At 42.8% G+C, this 16,094-nt stretch overlaps 1 protein-coding gene across 4 annotated transcripts in view; it reads left to right on the forward strand.

Moving 5' to 3' along the window:
* LOC120446133 (lachesin) overlaps nucleotides 1-16,094 on the forward strand; it is a 47,158-nt gene that overhangs the window by 11,796 nt on the left and 19,268 nt on the right. The window lies entirely within an intron of this gene.

The following is a 16,094-nucleotide window of genomic DNA, read 5'->3' on the forward strand; positions in this document are numbered from 1 at the left end:
TGCCATTGAAGTTTGTTTTTTATGGCCTGGCCGAGCTTGACAATAAGCACGGCGGCGGCAAAACTTTTCCACTTCTCATTTATTATTACGCTCGACAATTGCTGTTGTTGTTGTCCTGACAACCGAGCGACACAAATTGTCGTTTGTCCATGTTGCCTCCCTTCGACAGCAACGAAAGCTAGGAAAAAATCTAGAAAGATCGTACTGAAAAATACAACAAACAGCTGGCGCTGCAAATGCAAACAAGCGTACAAAATTCATCTAAAATGTGCTAAAAAAAAAAAGGTTCGCAAAAAGAGAAAAAAGCCAAATTAAAATAATTCAAAATAAACGATTTGTTGCGCTTCGGCTGGCAATCAGCGAGGTGTTAAGTGGCCCAAATTGTCTGACAACAAGGCGCCTTTACTTAGCCCGCCCACAAATAATTTTACAAAAATGTGAATTTATTTTTGCGCAACTTATTGGCAAAAGTTTTAATTTATAGGAAGAAATGGAATTTTTGGCTTCGTTCGGCTAATGCTGGATGTAATCCTTCGGTCTCAGGTGTGCTGAACAGCTTTATTAAATTTGTTGAATATAAGCTGCTAACATTTTAAGCAAAAGCCACATTTTTTGATGTACCCTATTTCTTCTAACCATTACATTGATAATGTAAAAACTCAATTAAGGGACTTTGAGTTTTATTATTCCTTACCAAAATAAAACGCCTTTATGACCAAAATTCCAGCTCAAAACAATCCGCCGAAAGTCCTTTTCAACTGCCAAAATTTAATCCCAATTTAGCTGTAGTCCTCTTGTGTTTTGTGGCATAATTGAGTTGCACACGCACGAGGCAAGGTGGGGGCGCGAGGCGCCAATCCAAGACAAGTGGGGCCGAGTATAAAGGCGCTAATTTGTAGCAATTAGTTTGGCACTCGGCCATGGCAACAGCAATGGGAAATGGAGAAGGGTGAATGGAGAATGGTCAGTGGTAAATGGCGCCTGGGATCGGTAAAATGGGGGGATACCACATAGCGCAGGACACTGTACGGAATTCGGCATATGGCACGCAGCGAGGACTTCCAAAAGGACATTTGATAACAATTGAACAAACGTCACGAGGGCAGCCAGGCGTTTAAAACGAGTAAATGTGACACATTTTCAGCGGCGTGACATCAATTAAATTTATACCTTCTCTGTCACCCAGAAAAACACGCAGTGTCTGCCACATGAAAATATTTTATTTTTATAGCTGCCTTTTCATTGCTCAGTAAGAAAAAAAAAGGCATATACTGTATGTATTTAATCTGCACTCGTTGATTGCAAAATTTAATTTAAATGGCCTTTTGTTTAATGTGGGTCGATCGTTTGTCGCCAACATGGTTATTTTTGCATATAAAAATTGTTATCAATATGTAAAAATGATACATGATTATCGGACAAATCGTATCAGTTCTTAATTGTTAAAGTATTATTAATATCCTTTTTTTTGAATAGCTGTTTATCAATTTTACATGTGTGTTCAGCAACTAACTATTTAATTAGAATAATAATTTAAAGCTGGCATTAATTAGCTGAGACATTGGTGTCCGGCAATTTTTAGCAAATGCAGAGTTAGGGTACCACTAAGTCGTGTCTACTTAAATATAATTTCCCCTTTTTATCCTTTAGCTAGCCCCCAAGTCTCAGCAATTGTTGTTCCCCTTGTTGTAGGCAACACTATTTGTGTCATGCAACAATGTAATTGCCACTGTCGTTGTCATTTCCGCTGGACACACGTTTCAACGACAGGAATAAAAGGCCAGGCTGGGAGAAAGGGAAAAAGCATTAAAGATATTGCAGGGAAAGGTCCTGTGAATGGGCGGGAGTGTGAGAAAGTTGGGCGTGGCAGCCGTGTGGCGGAAGGAAGTGAGTTGTAGGTCGGCCATTGTGCAGTTATGCGGTGAGCAAGTCGTATTGTGGCGCCCTTTGGTCCCACGAAGGGCAAAGGGGCATGGGTAAATGTCCTGGCCAATTGTCAGAGGCGCGGGCCATGTTAAGTTGAAAATAATAGACGTGGACATGGCTGTCAGGCTGTCAGTCGAAGACGATGTGCGCCGGACACTAATCGATGTGGACAAATTGCAAAGGTTGCAGGCTCAGCCACCCACCTTCACATAAACCCGCTTTATCCTCCACCTTACCTTGGCCCCCTGGAAATTAATGGCTCAATGAGGCAGGACATTAGCTGCTTGTTTGCCCCCAGGAGGGATTTTTAATTGCTGCCTGGGTGGCCATTCTGTGGTCGCTCCATTTGTTTGTGTTCTCCGCAAGCACCACGTTCAACTCCTGCGGTTAACCTTCCCCCTGCCATCGATTATCCACTGCGATACCTGTTCCTCTCCCCGGATTCCCCGGATTTGCCTTTTTAGCTATGCTACAGTAGACTTGCGGTTGCCCAGAGCATCGCACCTGCATTCCGTAGCAACCACTTTGAACCCATCAATGTGGTCTCCACATCACCATGTTTGATTAATAGTCCGAGGGTGCGGCTTATTCAAATTCGCTGCATGAAGTCAAGCGATGGATTCTAAACTACGGGATAGTTCAGTTACTAATGGCTGTTTTAGCGAAGAGATTAAAAGGACATCTAATCAGCTTATGCTACAGATATTCCTTGTGCTTATCAAGTAGAAGTAGGTGGAGTAAAGAGGCAATTTTATTATACACTTACAGCAATGGAAATCTTTAAAACCAGCTTAAAGAATAGCTATAAATTATAATTATAAACATTAGAATTAAACAATGCACCCGGCCACTAACTATTTTATTAAAAACAACTTTTTTTCCCTTTTTTGCAGGTAAGTTTGCGTCCACATCGATATTGAAATTTTTGGCTGGCCGTCAGTAAGTTGTCCCATTTTGCTATTAACCGAGAGCTGCACACCACCGACTGCTATTAAACTCTAAACGGCCAACTTTGTTCCATTGGGAAAGTTTTCTATTTCAATTTGTGTTTTTCAGTTTGAAGCAGTGAAAGCATTGACCATCCACGGCTGGCCAACACCTCCACTCTCGTGGAATCCCTGCTCCTGGCACCTGGCACCTGGCACCTAGATCCTCGCATCCTGCCTGCTGGTACTAGCCACATTCGACACTTTATCACCTGGTTGGACACTGGCATTCAATGGATCGTGCTTTTCCACACGGCCATAACATTTAATGGCGCTCCGCTTAACGCTTGTAAACACGTCGGGGCAATCAGAGTCCTGGCCACGCCCCCGCATTGTATATGTGCGCAGGACTATTCGGAGAAAATTCGGTTGGCTGGTGGAGTGGAGTGGAGGGGGGGGAGTGAAAGTTTGGATTTCTTTTCACAAATTATGCCCACCGGGCATGCTAATTTCACTTTGGCTTTTGGCCCCGTAAAAGTCTACAATTACGGCTAATAGCTGGCTGCTAAAATCAAATGCAGCAGCCCATTCATTATTGCTAATTGCGGTAACCAGTTGGCGTCCGTATTATTACAAATTAACAAATCACTTAGTCGCTGAAGGCAAACTCAAGTCTCTGAAAACAACGAAATTAATTAACCAACTTGTTCAACTTTAACGATTTAGGGCTAAGAATCTGGAGCACACTTCATTTGAGTTTCTGGCAAAAAATTATAAAAGCGAAAGGAAAACTAAGAGTTTGTCTGATGGACAAAGTGGATACCGTATATAATTACCTTGAAATGAATTTAATGATATTAAATTTATACAAATTTGTACATTTTTAACTAATGACCATATCTCTTTAAATAAAATTTAACAGTGATTGCTAAATAAATATATATTGTCGCCAGCCGTTTCCAAATCCCATCATTACCATTCGTGGCCGAAAGGATGCCAGGGCCTATAGAAATCGGCCAAGTTGCCATTAGGCCTTAACGCTTCGCTTAGCCCGTTATGGGAGCTGATGTTCATTGGCACAAAAGTTTTCAGTTTTCAGTTTTCTGTTTTCGGCTGGCGGCAGTTCTCCTCGTTCCGAAAGCAATTATCCTCGGGGAAGTGTATTCGACTTAATTGATTTTCCTGCCGGCAGTCGGCACGGTTTAAAAGGATTTTAATAAGCGCATTGGGAATGCCTGGATGTGGGCGTCGGTCTATATGTATATGTATGTATATGTATATCCTTTGTATAAGAATCCGCCTTTTGTGCTCCGTCCTTTATCCTTTCGCATGAAAAGTTCAGCGCGCATTTAGATAACAACATTTCGACGGCTTTTTCACACTTTTGCCTTCTATTTCGGGGCTAAGTAAATTTTGCAGCCGGACGTGCCGAGGTCCTGAGGCCAAGGACCCTTGCAAGGTTGAGGATTTGGTAGGTTGAAGTTCAACTTGGTCTTGCTGTATGTCGCTAGCTATTTGACCGGAAGTTAAGCGGCCTTTTTCTGGCCGACTCGTTCTCTAAGCAGACGTCTAAGGCGATTCGGGTTAAGTGTTTTGTGTGCGCCGGCTTGTACTTTAAATACAATTCGAAAATTGTGTTTATTTAATTGTCCGGAAAGGTAGTTAGTTACGGTTCCTTGCTATCCGCAAACACTTTAGTTTTCGCACCTTATTGGCCAACACCATATGTGTTCAATTAAAGTGATTATGGCTATAAGCATGCCATTATGGCAAGAAGAAAGTGAAAGCTCATATGTTGTCCAGTATTACGTTAATATCTAATTAAATTAAACTAATTATTTTCAAAGTTTTTAAAGAGAATGCTAGCTTAGAAACCTATTTTTCGACTTCTGCATTAAGCAGAACCCTTTTCGAGGAACTGGAATTCGTGAATTCTGGCCTGGGAAGGTCAGTTCCCAGCTTTCCGAGAAGCATTCCCATTCATTTGCCGCACATGGTGGGTGCAAATTTTGTGCAGGACTCTTCTCTTCTCACTATTTTCCCTTTCGGCGCCTTTTGTCTATGTTAATTTTGCATGGATCTATGGCCATGGTGCCTCTCATGTTTTTTGATGATGAAGAGGTTTCCAGCAAGGGGCCAAAAACAACAACAGCACCCACAAAAAAAAGCAGCTCCAAAATTACGTGAGTTTTTTTCAGGCGCATCCTGCATTTGAGGCTGGCGCAAGGGCTTCCACTGGCGAAAAGCAATAACAATAACGACCACATGTACGGCCCACAGTTTTCACCAGTTTCCAGCAGTCTCCATCAGTTTCCACCAGATTCCAGCAGTTTCCCCGACTTTCCCCACGCCCAAGTCTCGCTTTATTTGCTGTTTTCCTGCTCGGTTTGATGAACTTGCCAGCGCGGAAAAGACGGGGAAAATGGAGTTGCCTCGGTTCGGCAATTGCCGCTGCCTGGCTTCGATTGTTTTTATAGATGATTTTGATGATGTGGATGGGGATGGGGTTGGGGATGATGAGGTGGTAGACGTGGATGATGTTGTGCTGGCATTACATTGTGGGAAAACCCATTGTGCTGTGATTTCGTTAATAGAAAATGTAATTGCTGTTATTGATATTTTTACGGACCTAGACAATGGCTGTGATTTCAAATGGAATTACGATTACAGAAGTTGAAGTAGGAATTCGAAAGATATTTATGGCTTGAATGCATATATATAGACATGGATTTCCAGATCTATTTGATCAAACTTGTAGTTTTAAACGAATTCTTTTGGTAAATTAAATGACCCATCTGACTTTTTACCTTGCCACCATAAAGACCAATTTAAGGTGAGTGGTTTCTGGTAGCCAATAGACACCTGGGAGCCACCTGGGAGATGGCCAGAATTCCTGGCCTTGTGGTTAACCACACAAGCCATGGAATTCCAGACACAGACCAACAGCCGGACACTGCCTGAAATTTGCATGCGCACCTCCACAGCGCCATGGGTCAGTGGAGCATAGGTATCCTTTTTCTCGTGCTTGTCAATCAGTTCATCGACTGCCAGACTTTCATGACATTTTGATTGACTAGACGGACGAAAAATAGAAGGAGCCTGGGGGCGGAGTCAAGCGATTGATGCCCCACAATTGAGCTTCAAGTGCAGCGAATTTAATGGAGCAGTAGCAATCGCTTAACGTTTTCGATGGCTAGCTAATTACGTTAATACACTTGAAAAAGTCGAAAGTCAAAGCGAAGCTCATCAATAATTACAAAGGAGCAGGAAATGCCAAACTGCGGAAAGTGGAAATCGAAATCGAAATCGAAATCGAACTGTGACTGGGACTCCTAGACACGAACGCCACTCCAACTGCTGTCGAGCTTTTAGTTGGGCAAAGTCAAATGTTGGCTACACCATAAACACATCAATCTTAATTAGAATCCGGCAACGCAGTACCTTGGCACAAATCGAGAGTGAAGCTACCAGGTTTCAGCCAATTTACCGAGAATTCTTTGCCAGAGGATCCCATTTCTCTGCCACCCACTTCAATTGAAAACTAATTGCAGGTGTTGTTTTCTTCGATTCGCCCTTCGAAAAGCCAGCAGTGCGTAAATATTGTTGTTGCATTAAAACTCAGAAGCAGAACAATTAGGTAATTGTACGCATTGAAGTGCTCAATTGAAGGATTGAGTTACTCGAGCTTTTAGAAAGATTTATCCGCATATGGATGTGCGCAACTATGACCAACTGAAGTAGTTCTGAAATGTGTGTCCTTCACATTCCATTTTCGAAATGGAAAATAAGAATGCGGATACAGATGCTGGTAATAACCCAGTTCAGATAGCGAAACATAGTTGGGTAAAGTGCAAGAATGCTGGGACTTTTGGTAGAGCTTGGCCATCTGGCCAGACATTTAGCACTCCGGGGATAAAGTTTCATTAGGACCAGACCAGCACCGAGCTGAACAAGTAAGATGCGAAATCGCAGAGACCAAAAATTCGGGGGAGAGCAGATGAAGGCGACACCCCAACCATCATGTATGCTGCACTTCACTGCAAATAGCACTTGAGGCTTATGACACTGCCACCAGACCAGTTCCACTTCCACTACCACTTCCTCACATGTTCCTCACAGTTTCCTCACAGCCACACCAAGCCCGTGCACCCTGACCCCAAGTCAACTCCCTGGCAGCTCCCCTCCTTTCGCCGCCACTTCACTTCAAGTGCATGTGAAACCGCCGTTGAAAGGCATTTATTGTACCTGCCATTGTTGTTGGGCTCGGAGATGCAGCTCAGACTGTGGTAAGCCCTCCGGTCCGCCCAGTCACCACCCACTCGTTGGGCTCACAAAAATACTGGGCTCACTCTCATGAATGCCAATGCATGCAGGGCTCATAAAAAGACGGTGGCTCTAGGGATGACATCGTGAGCCGAAGAGTCACGAACTGCGTAGGGAAAGTCACGAAAGATGAGTGTTTAATTAACAAAATTAACTTGTGTTTAAAAGCAAAATAAATGGGTTTAAGATGTTAGTTGCAAAAGGAAAGGCATCTACAAATGTATGCTCTAAAATAGAAAATAGAAAAGATTATGGTCATTCGATAGTAAGTTTAGTTTTCTCTTGAAATATATAATATCTATTTTATTCATACAACAAATTAGAGTCTCAGCCCGTTAGTGTTTATATCTTTAATATCCCAGTTATAGTTTAAATTTAAATAGGACTTCTTTCGCTTTCCTAATTAAAGTTCTCCGTCACGAGTTCATCTCTACTGCTGCTGCCTCTTTTTGTGGGTTAGGCATTTGCTAAACGACCCTAGTTAACCTCCAGGCCAAATAATTTGCATCAAGCACTTGCACCAGAACCGAAACCAGAACCAGTGCCATTACCATTGCAAAAAGTTTGGCAAAGAAGCCATGCTCAGAATCTGGCTGTGCCCTCGGGCATAATATGTTTCACTCCCTTTGCTGAGCATCCTTGGCTGCTTGCTTATTTTAGTTATGGCATTTGGAGAATTTTGGCCAAGTTTACAAGATTATGCGCTTAGTGGTTGCCTTAGCATGCATTCAAATGGAGCACCTCAAACTTCCATTCGGGCGTGTTGAAAACTTTCTCGGCGAGGTGCAAAACGAATATGGGCTAGCACATTCCGCCTGGGGAGTAATTAAAAAGCAAACTCTTTTCCGACAACTGTGCTGAAATTGGAGCTTATAAATGCGGCATCAATATGAATTGGCTCTTCGGTTAGAGATACGCACTCTGATACCACGAACAACTTGACTCGTTGACTTCGAAATACCGTAAACACTGCAAAGACTACTAACAGGCTGCATTCATCAATGGTAGCCGAACATGAACCATTTATGGAATCTATTAAATTGGCCAAGAGGCTGCCATTGTTTGGCTACAATGACCCTCGGGAGCTTGGGATACGTCAACAAAGACAAACAAACAAACAAACAAGAAGCATTTCGCACACGGCCAAGGAAATCTTTTCTTCGCCATTCCACTCTCACTTTTCCGGATGGGCCGCACGGCAAACACTGGGGAAAATTTATGACAATGAGCCAACAACTGTGAGTGGTCATAATATAAATAACAAGCGGGGCAAGTCTGCATGGAGGCGTTTCGTGGGCGTGGCCCGTGCGTAACTGGTAACTGACCGTGGCCAAGTGTTGTTTTATGTGGAAGTGAGTGTTTCACGAAGGGGGAAAGGGATTTAAGGAAAAGCGGTGCTTAAGCGATTCAACGGCCCATTGTGCTTGATTGAAGTGGGAATCCCGGAGCCGGAGAGTTGCTGAGAGATGGCTAAAGGGATTTCCCGTTTCCCGTTTGTGTGTGCGGCACATGAGCCTGCAATTGGGAAATTATGCCCCCAGGACGCACCGAGCTGGAGCTGTGAGCAAAGTGAAAAGCCAACTGCTTGACTTTCTGGCCTTCGCCAGCTCCGTCAGTCTGGAGCTGGGTGGTCGTAGTCCCATTCCCAGCCACTCTCCGGATTGGAGTCAAGTTAACCGCATTCATTTTTTATGACCACTGTGGCCGACGGGCTCTTCGGCGACAGCCTGTTGAAATTTAAGACAATTTAAGTTAAACGGTTTGAAGCGAAACAAAAATTCTCCTCTCCCCTTTCAAACATTTACTAAGTTATAGCTTCAGCAACCATCCACCAAACAGTCTGATAAATTATTTATACCTTGCGCATTTTACTTAAGGTTTTAAACGATATTTACTGAGGGGTTACGTCAATAAATTGCCAACCTCTCGTTTACTTTTAAAATATTTGTTTAAAGCATTGTGAGTACATAGAAACACAATATTTTGCAACTACCCTTGTTTTTTAATTACCTAACGAACTTCACTTAGCTTGTTCAACGCGGAATCCCTCAAAGACATTAAAACAGATGTCGCTAAAATGACGGGAGAAAATTTACATTTGTCTTCGACGAAGGCAACTGGCCGCAAAATAAAAAGCCAAAGAGTTTGCCACAAAGTTACTGAATAATTCAACGAATGTCCTGCCAACATTTTAATTTAAGTTTGCGCATCGACGGTTCCCAAGATAAGAAATTTTGCGAAGAAACTGCGGATGGAGCTGGTTGTATTTATTTACACTTTGCTGGCCGCCAAATGACGGCCACAAAAATTAATAGAAAAGTTTCCCCAACGACACTCGGCAAACAGCAATGGAGGAGCAATGGAGACGCGAGGCGGAAAGAACAAATTATGCAGCAATTTCATTTTGATATTTTTGTCAACACAGGATGAAAGGATGTTAATGTAAATGACTGCCCCCCAAAGAATCCCGCAAAAAAGGGGGAAAACGAAAAACTTTTAATAATGTCTCAAAAGGCTCACATTTTTTCCCCTTTGTTTTTTTTTTTTTTGCGGACTTTGGCGGCGGAAAAGGGAGTAGCCACAAACTCTTGTTCACACTTCATTTATAATTCTGGGACAGAACGGCCAAGGCCTTTTGTTGTGATCCAGTCCCTAATTATTATTTCCACGAATTCTGGGGAGTAAATTATGTTTACGATTGCATGCTGGGCACCGTCGCTCCTGACTTGCCAAATTAATGCAATCCCATTCGTTTTTATATCGCCATAGAAGTTTTTCTGTCTTGGCTTTCTCCGGTTTTATGGTCCACTTAAAGCTGCTGGGATGAAACTTTTTTCAGTCCTGGCATGCCAAGGCTTATCCTTAATCCTTAAATCAAAGTGAAGAGCAAAACAGAAATTTGCATTAAAAGTTAAAGCTATAAATAAGAATTTATACCTTAATCGAAATAGAATTACTTTCTTTTCGAACAAACTTTAATACTCCTCAATTACCAGACTTTAAATAACATTTGTTGATTATCCCACCAACGCCAGTTCTATTTAATTACGACTCGAAACAATGCCTTTAACCACCTGCAGCGATATGAATAAATTTGAATATTTGTCTCATTAAATTGAGTCAGCCCAATTTACACCTATTCCCGGCAAAATCGCTGCTCAACCCGAACCGCAGAATGCCATTTTCCCCGCAATCCCAAATCCAAGGCATATGTTAACTGCCTGTACGTGCCAGACTGAAAGCGGCGACTTTATGTCTGTGAAAATGGCTTCGTTTCAGTTTCAGTTCCATTTTCCTGCCCCCTTCACCATTTCCCCGCTCCACCCCTGTGACCACTCATTCCGACTGTCGACATATCTTAATTCCCATAACCAGGCGAAAGGCTGCATGAATTTCAAATTCAATTTGGCGCATTTTACATAATTTATTAAACAAAAGGCTCAACGGCAGAACAACAACACAGCGACAGCTGAGCGTTTTATTGCATGAGCGACGGCTAACAAGGCACTTGTGTGTATGTGTGCGAGTAAAATGCGACTGGGGGAGTTGAGGGGTGTGGCTTTTAACGTAAATAATTTAGGTGCGAAGATTAAATCGTTGCGATACGCCTGAAATTGTTGACAACTTAATTTGCGAAGTGGTTTCTGCGGCCGGAAACGTTTGTCCGGAAATACTCTTCGTGGCCTCTTCTGCGCGCCCAGAAGTATGCAACAAACAATCACTTCAATGGCGATTCAAAAATGATCGAATGCCCGCCACTTGAGGCACGCAAGTGCACCGCCATCCGGAAGATAACACGGCGCATACGTAATCTGCGCGGAAAAAGCGAGTAAGACCAATTGAATTATTGAAAAATTATTCAGCTCGCAACAAACAGAAGGGAAATGGCAGGCATAAAGTGCATTTCTCGACGCGTGAGTGTGTGAAATATTGCCTGAATAATGCAGCAGACTCACAAGTTGAATTCACTGCTGCCGCCTGTCGATTGCTGCACTTGACACAACTCGACATCTTCCCCGTTTCACCGCCTTTCCGCCATCCTGGCTGCAGTTTAATTGCCGTCATCTGTTTGTTAATTGCTGCATAATTGTTTGAAATAAATTCACTTACGACTCGACTCACTCCGTTGTGCGCTCATTTAACTCCTTTCGCTCTATTCGCCCAACTTTCGGTGGCAAGATGTCGCCAGTCGTCGAAGCGCTGACGTATGGGGCGTATGGGGCGTATGAGTAATGCACTGCACAGTGTCGTCCACTTTTGATGGTCATGCAATTTGCATGTCGTTTAATTTCCCGCTGTCACATCGCCCAGTTGAGTGAGTGCTTTTGAGGAAGAGAACGAACTGAGTGAGTGACAGCCGCATGCTTAATTCAAGAATTTGAGGACTTTGTAGCGCCCAAAATCTCTCGATGTTTATTGAATGAGAATGTCTGTTCAATATTATATAAACTTATCCCCTTTTAAAACACAATTTAAAAGCTTTTTTCGGTCAGCCTTGTTCTCTTAATCTCCGGGGAATAATTAAACTGTGGTTTTAAAGTGAGCAAACCGCAATTATATACGCATAGCTTACTCCTGCCCGTAATCCATTCAACTGCGTTTGTCACACTCATTTATTAAAACGTTCAGCGCAATTTAAGCGTGGCTGCTGTCAGGTGACTGAAGCCATGGCCAACACCTAAAGGACCCCATCAGCCACTCTGCAACAGCAACAGCAACAGCAGAGTCCTGACGTTCTTGCAACATAAGTCATAAGGGGAGTTGGGAGATCCATGGATCCGGATGCGGATGCGGATCCGCCCTCTGCTGGCTGGCATGTTTTATGTTTTCGCTCACTTTCCGACACATTTTCGCACATATTTTGTTTTTATTTGCAGCGTGCTTCAGGGGGCGGGAAATAGCGACTCGAGCTGTTGCAGCTGCCAACGCCACTCCAGCTGGACCCTGATTCTCAGTCCTGTGCCTTCGCGTCGTTATGAATAATGAGTTTTCTTGCTGCAGTGCAATCTTCGCACTTGCTCATGGCCGACTTACCATTTAATTAAACTTCTTAATGAGTTTTTCGGATCGCGTCATCGATCTGGCTGAATCTGGAATCGAACCATTGTCCTGTCCCCGAACAAGCAACTCGTTACACAGACTAAGGACTTTGCAGCAAGACACACAATAAGTATCCTCCTAACATGTGTACTTCGGGTTCACTTCGAGTTCATTTGTCTGCCAAGTTGGCTAAATGCACTGTTGCCGCATCCACAGTTCGTTCTGCGGTCCCCTCTATTTTCTCTGAATATATAACTACATATATTGTCGAGTAGATATTTGCCTTGCATTCTTAGACACTTTTTCGTGCACCTTCCCCTCTACTCTCGGTGCTGAAATTCACAGCATTCTGCCGCTTGGGTTTTCTGTGTCGGATTTTGTGGGAATCTGGTTGGTATTTCTTCTATGACAAAAGTAAACAATTTGCACAAAGCATTCCATATGCTGCCAGCTATAGTATGCATTCCTGATTAACAGTGGCTAACCTGTTGGGTTTGTAAAGTAGTTTTTCTTTATTTCACAGTAAGGAATATAGAAAAATGTGCGACGAAACAATACGAAATTGTATTTAAAATATATGTTGTTAGCAATCTTAAAATATTACTGATATGTCAATAACGTCCTTTCAACTTTCGAAATAAGAAATAACCATTAGTCGCTAGATTTTATTGTTTAGAAAACATAAATAATTTATTATCATTTATTTAGTTAGACAGTTTCTCATTAACATAAGTATTTATGCTGACACCAGATATTCAAGAGCTGCTTACCTTTCATGCCATATTTAATTACATATGTAGGCTCCAACTTAATCGTGTCTAATGTGTAAGCAATTGAATATCAAAATTGAATACAAGCAACTAGTTTCAGAGCTTAAGCTTTAAGGTAAATGTAAATAGGCCCAGTGCCTTTGGTCATCTTATTAGGTCCACGCACACTCGCATTCACAGTTGGGTGTTGGGCAATAAAGGCGATTCAGAGGGTCTGCGTTGCCAGTTAATTGCATAATGAGTGAGAGCCAGCATTTAATCAGCTCGTTTGTCAACAAAGTGCAAGTATAATCAGTTTGTGGAACCTTGCCACGGCTTGTGGTATGGCAATAGAGCTCGGCGCAGAAGATTTGCTCGCCTTATCAATCCCTGAACTAATTACGTATACGCAATGTGATTATGAGCTCGCCGCTTACTAGGCTGCTTTGGTGGCACGAGTGGCAAGGGAATGCACGAGTGGTTAAGTGGGTGCTTGTAATGGGGCGCAAAGGGTCCTTAGCCAAGGACATAAGCCACAATAATGACCCGCACAAGGAGCATCTGCGATAGGAGCCAAAAAAGAATATGCTCGTTGTCCAAATATTTGTTGACATATTGCGGATTTAAAATGATTTGTGGCTGCCAATCCCCGGGAATTAAACAAATACATTTGAATAATGGCAAGCAATCAACAAACAAAACGCAAGACTGATTGCCTGCAATAAAAGTGGACCATAAAAAGCGATAACATCATATTTATAAGCGCCTTCCAGACCCACGTCCTGGCCATAGGCTCTCCCAAGGCGGCGACAAGCGTTGAAAGCGATTATATGCGTAAATATAAAAATGGCAGAAAGACAAATAAACGGCAATAAACGGCCAGCAAAAGTATTTCTCCGCTTTTCTCACCCTCCCCCTTTCAAAGACATCCCAAGCCAAATAAACGGAAAAAATGGCCAACAAAAAAGATGGGCCCATAAAAAGGGAAGCGGATGGAAAGCTCAGCAAAGACCTAAGCAGCTTACAGTGGGTAGAAAAATGATAACATGTGGTCACTTACATTTGAGTTGAATTAATTTCCATTTTGAGTTATAAGCGCAAAAGATTCCACACTTCCAAAAATCAAACAATATTTACAAAATCTAAAGTATTGTAATAAGTGTAACCATAGCTATCAGATTAATTAGAATTCTGATTTATGATACCTAAGGTAGTGACAATAATCTGAATATGTATAACTGAACTCCAAATTTTCGCCGTTTTTTTTTTAAATGTTGCATACAAAGTTTTACCAGGATATTTGCTTCAAACACCCACTGTATCCGCAGTTTATTTGCGGGCATCGTCGAAAATCGAGTAGGCGGCACGTCTTGGCAAAGTTTTCTTTTGTGTGTCCTTTGTTTATGACGACCATTTGGTTTGCGGAGGCCGTCGAGATTAGGCCAGTGGCTGGGAAGGTGGAATCTCCTCTTGGCCTGGCTTACCTACCGTCACCGCAATCTGTAATCCGTCTTACCACTAAACCGGTCAATATATGGACAACAACTGCAGTGCACAATACATGAGCCTATTTAAAGCTCATACACCAGAATTTGCATTGCCAACAAATGCATTTCTTAAAGCGCAAATGTACATGTTGCCTTGAAAGTAGTTTTTCATTAGGGATATTTTGGAAAGTAACGAACTATTACAGTTTAGTAGTAGTTGTAGTACTCGGTATCAGAACCGAGTTAAAGCGCACAGGATGGTCGCATTGAAAGTGGCCGGCACTTTTCAGCTCGGACATTTTCCGCTGCGTTTTGTTTGCACAAAGTTCAAAAGGCAGTTTAGGTTTAGGGAAAGGGAACCTGCCGCCGTCGAGCCTGACAAATTGAATGGTTGCCCGCGTTTGCACAAAGAGGCCAATGGGCGCAGGTGGACCCAGGACAAATAGAATTCCGGACGCCAGATCGTGAATAGAGCTCTGGAGCTCCGGCTGATTGACTGGTTTCCAGAGCACAGAGTCCAGAGCACAGAGTCGAGAGTTGAGAATGGAAAGTCATGGGCTGTGTGTCACGTGAGCCTGTGCTGACACACAGGAGCTAAATAACAAATTAAAGGAAAAAAACATAATCACGAATGCAAAGGGTAAGCGCAGTCAAATGGGGTTCATTTTACATGGCCAAATTTTGCGAGAGAATAGCGGGTGCTGTGTCCTGCTCCTGCAGGATTGAGGCCAAAGGAGTCAGGGACAAATCTCAGTGGCGATAAAAAGGTGCTCATTAAAGCATAGGAAAAGTGAAACAGCATTCAAATGGAAAGGGAAAAGCGAAAAGCTGCAGAGTGCAACCTATCATGCTCAACTAAGAATAAAACGTTTGGAATATAAGAATGAAAGCAGGAAAAACTGGCAGCTAAGCTGTACGAAAAACGTGCTAAAACGTAAATCAACAGCGAAAATCGTGTTGAGCATTTTTTCGTAGCTGAAAAGGCATAAACAGCAGCTGCTCCGGGGGAGCTGAAGTTGAAAAGTGCCAGAGGAAAACTCAGATGGACGGGGGAAACGGGGAAACGGGGAAATGGGAAAATCGGGGGCGGTAAGCCAATGGCCAGTGGCAGGAAACGGCAGCAGTTGTCCTGCTGGAAAAGGAAGACTGGCCAAAGTGAACGTAATTCAATATGCGGCACCGTGTTAAAAGCTGTAAAAATGCTTAAGCGTTTTTCAATTTACCCGGTTTTATGTTACGAACATCGCTCGTCGAGCTCTTCAAGGCGAATGCGATTTGCTGCTGGCTCAAATTTCCCGAACTCATTTGTAAAGTGTCTGGCATGGCCATAAAAGTGAAAAGGTTGAAGATGAATAGCCCAATACTACCGATATTGCACAGAACAGTCGCAAACAAATTTGACTACACTCTGCCATCAGGGCAAAAATGTTGAACGTAACATTGCTAGTTTGCAGTTTCCCTCAAGTTTTTATTGGAAAATTTCCCAGCCAACACCTTTCACCTTTTTGGCACAATTATTTCCTGCCATGCTCGAACAGTAAAAGTTTCCGCTGCAGCTGCGGAGAATGAGGAAAATGAGGAAAAAGTGCCAACGCAGCCAGAAACAATTAAACTTGAACTTTTGTCATAGAACGAGTGCAATA

The sequence above is a fragment of the Drosophila santomea genome, chromosome 2L (genome assembly GCF_016746245.2).
Source record: "Drosophila santomea strain STO CAGO 1482 chromosome 2L, Prin_Dsan_1.1, whole genome shotgun sequence".
Lineage (NCBI taxonomy): Eukaryota > Metazoa > Arthropoda > Insecta > Diptera > Drosophilidae > Drosophila > Drosophila santomea.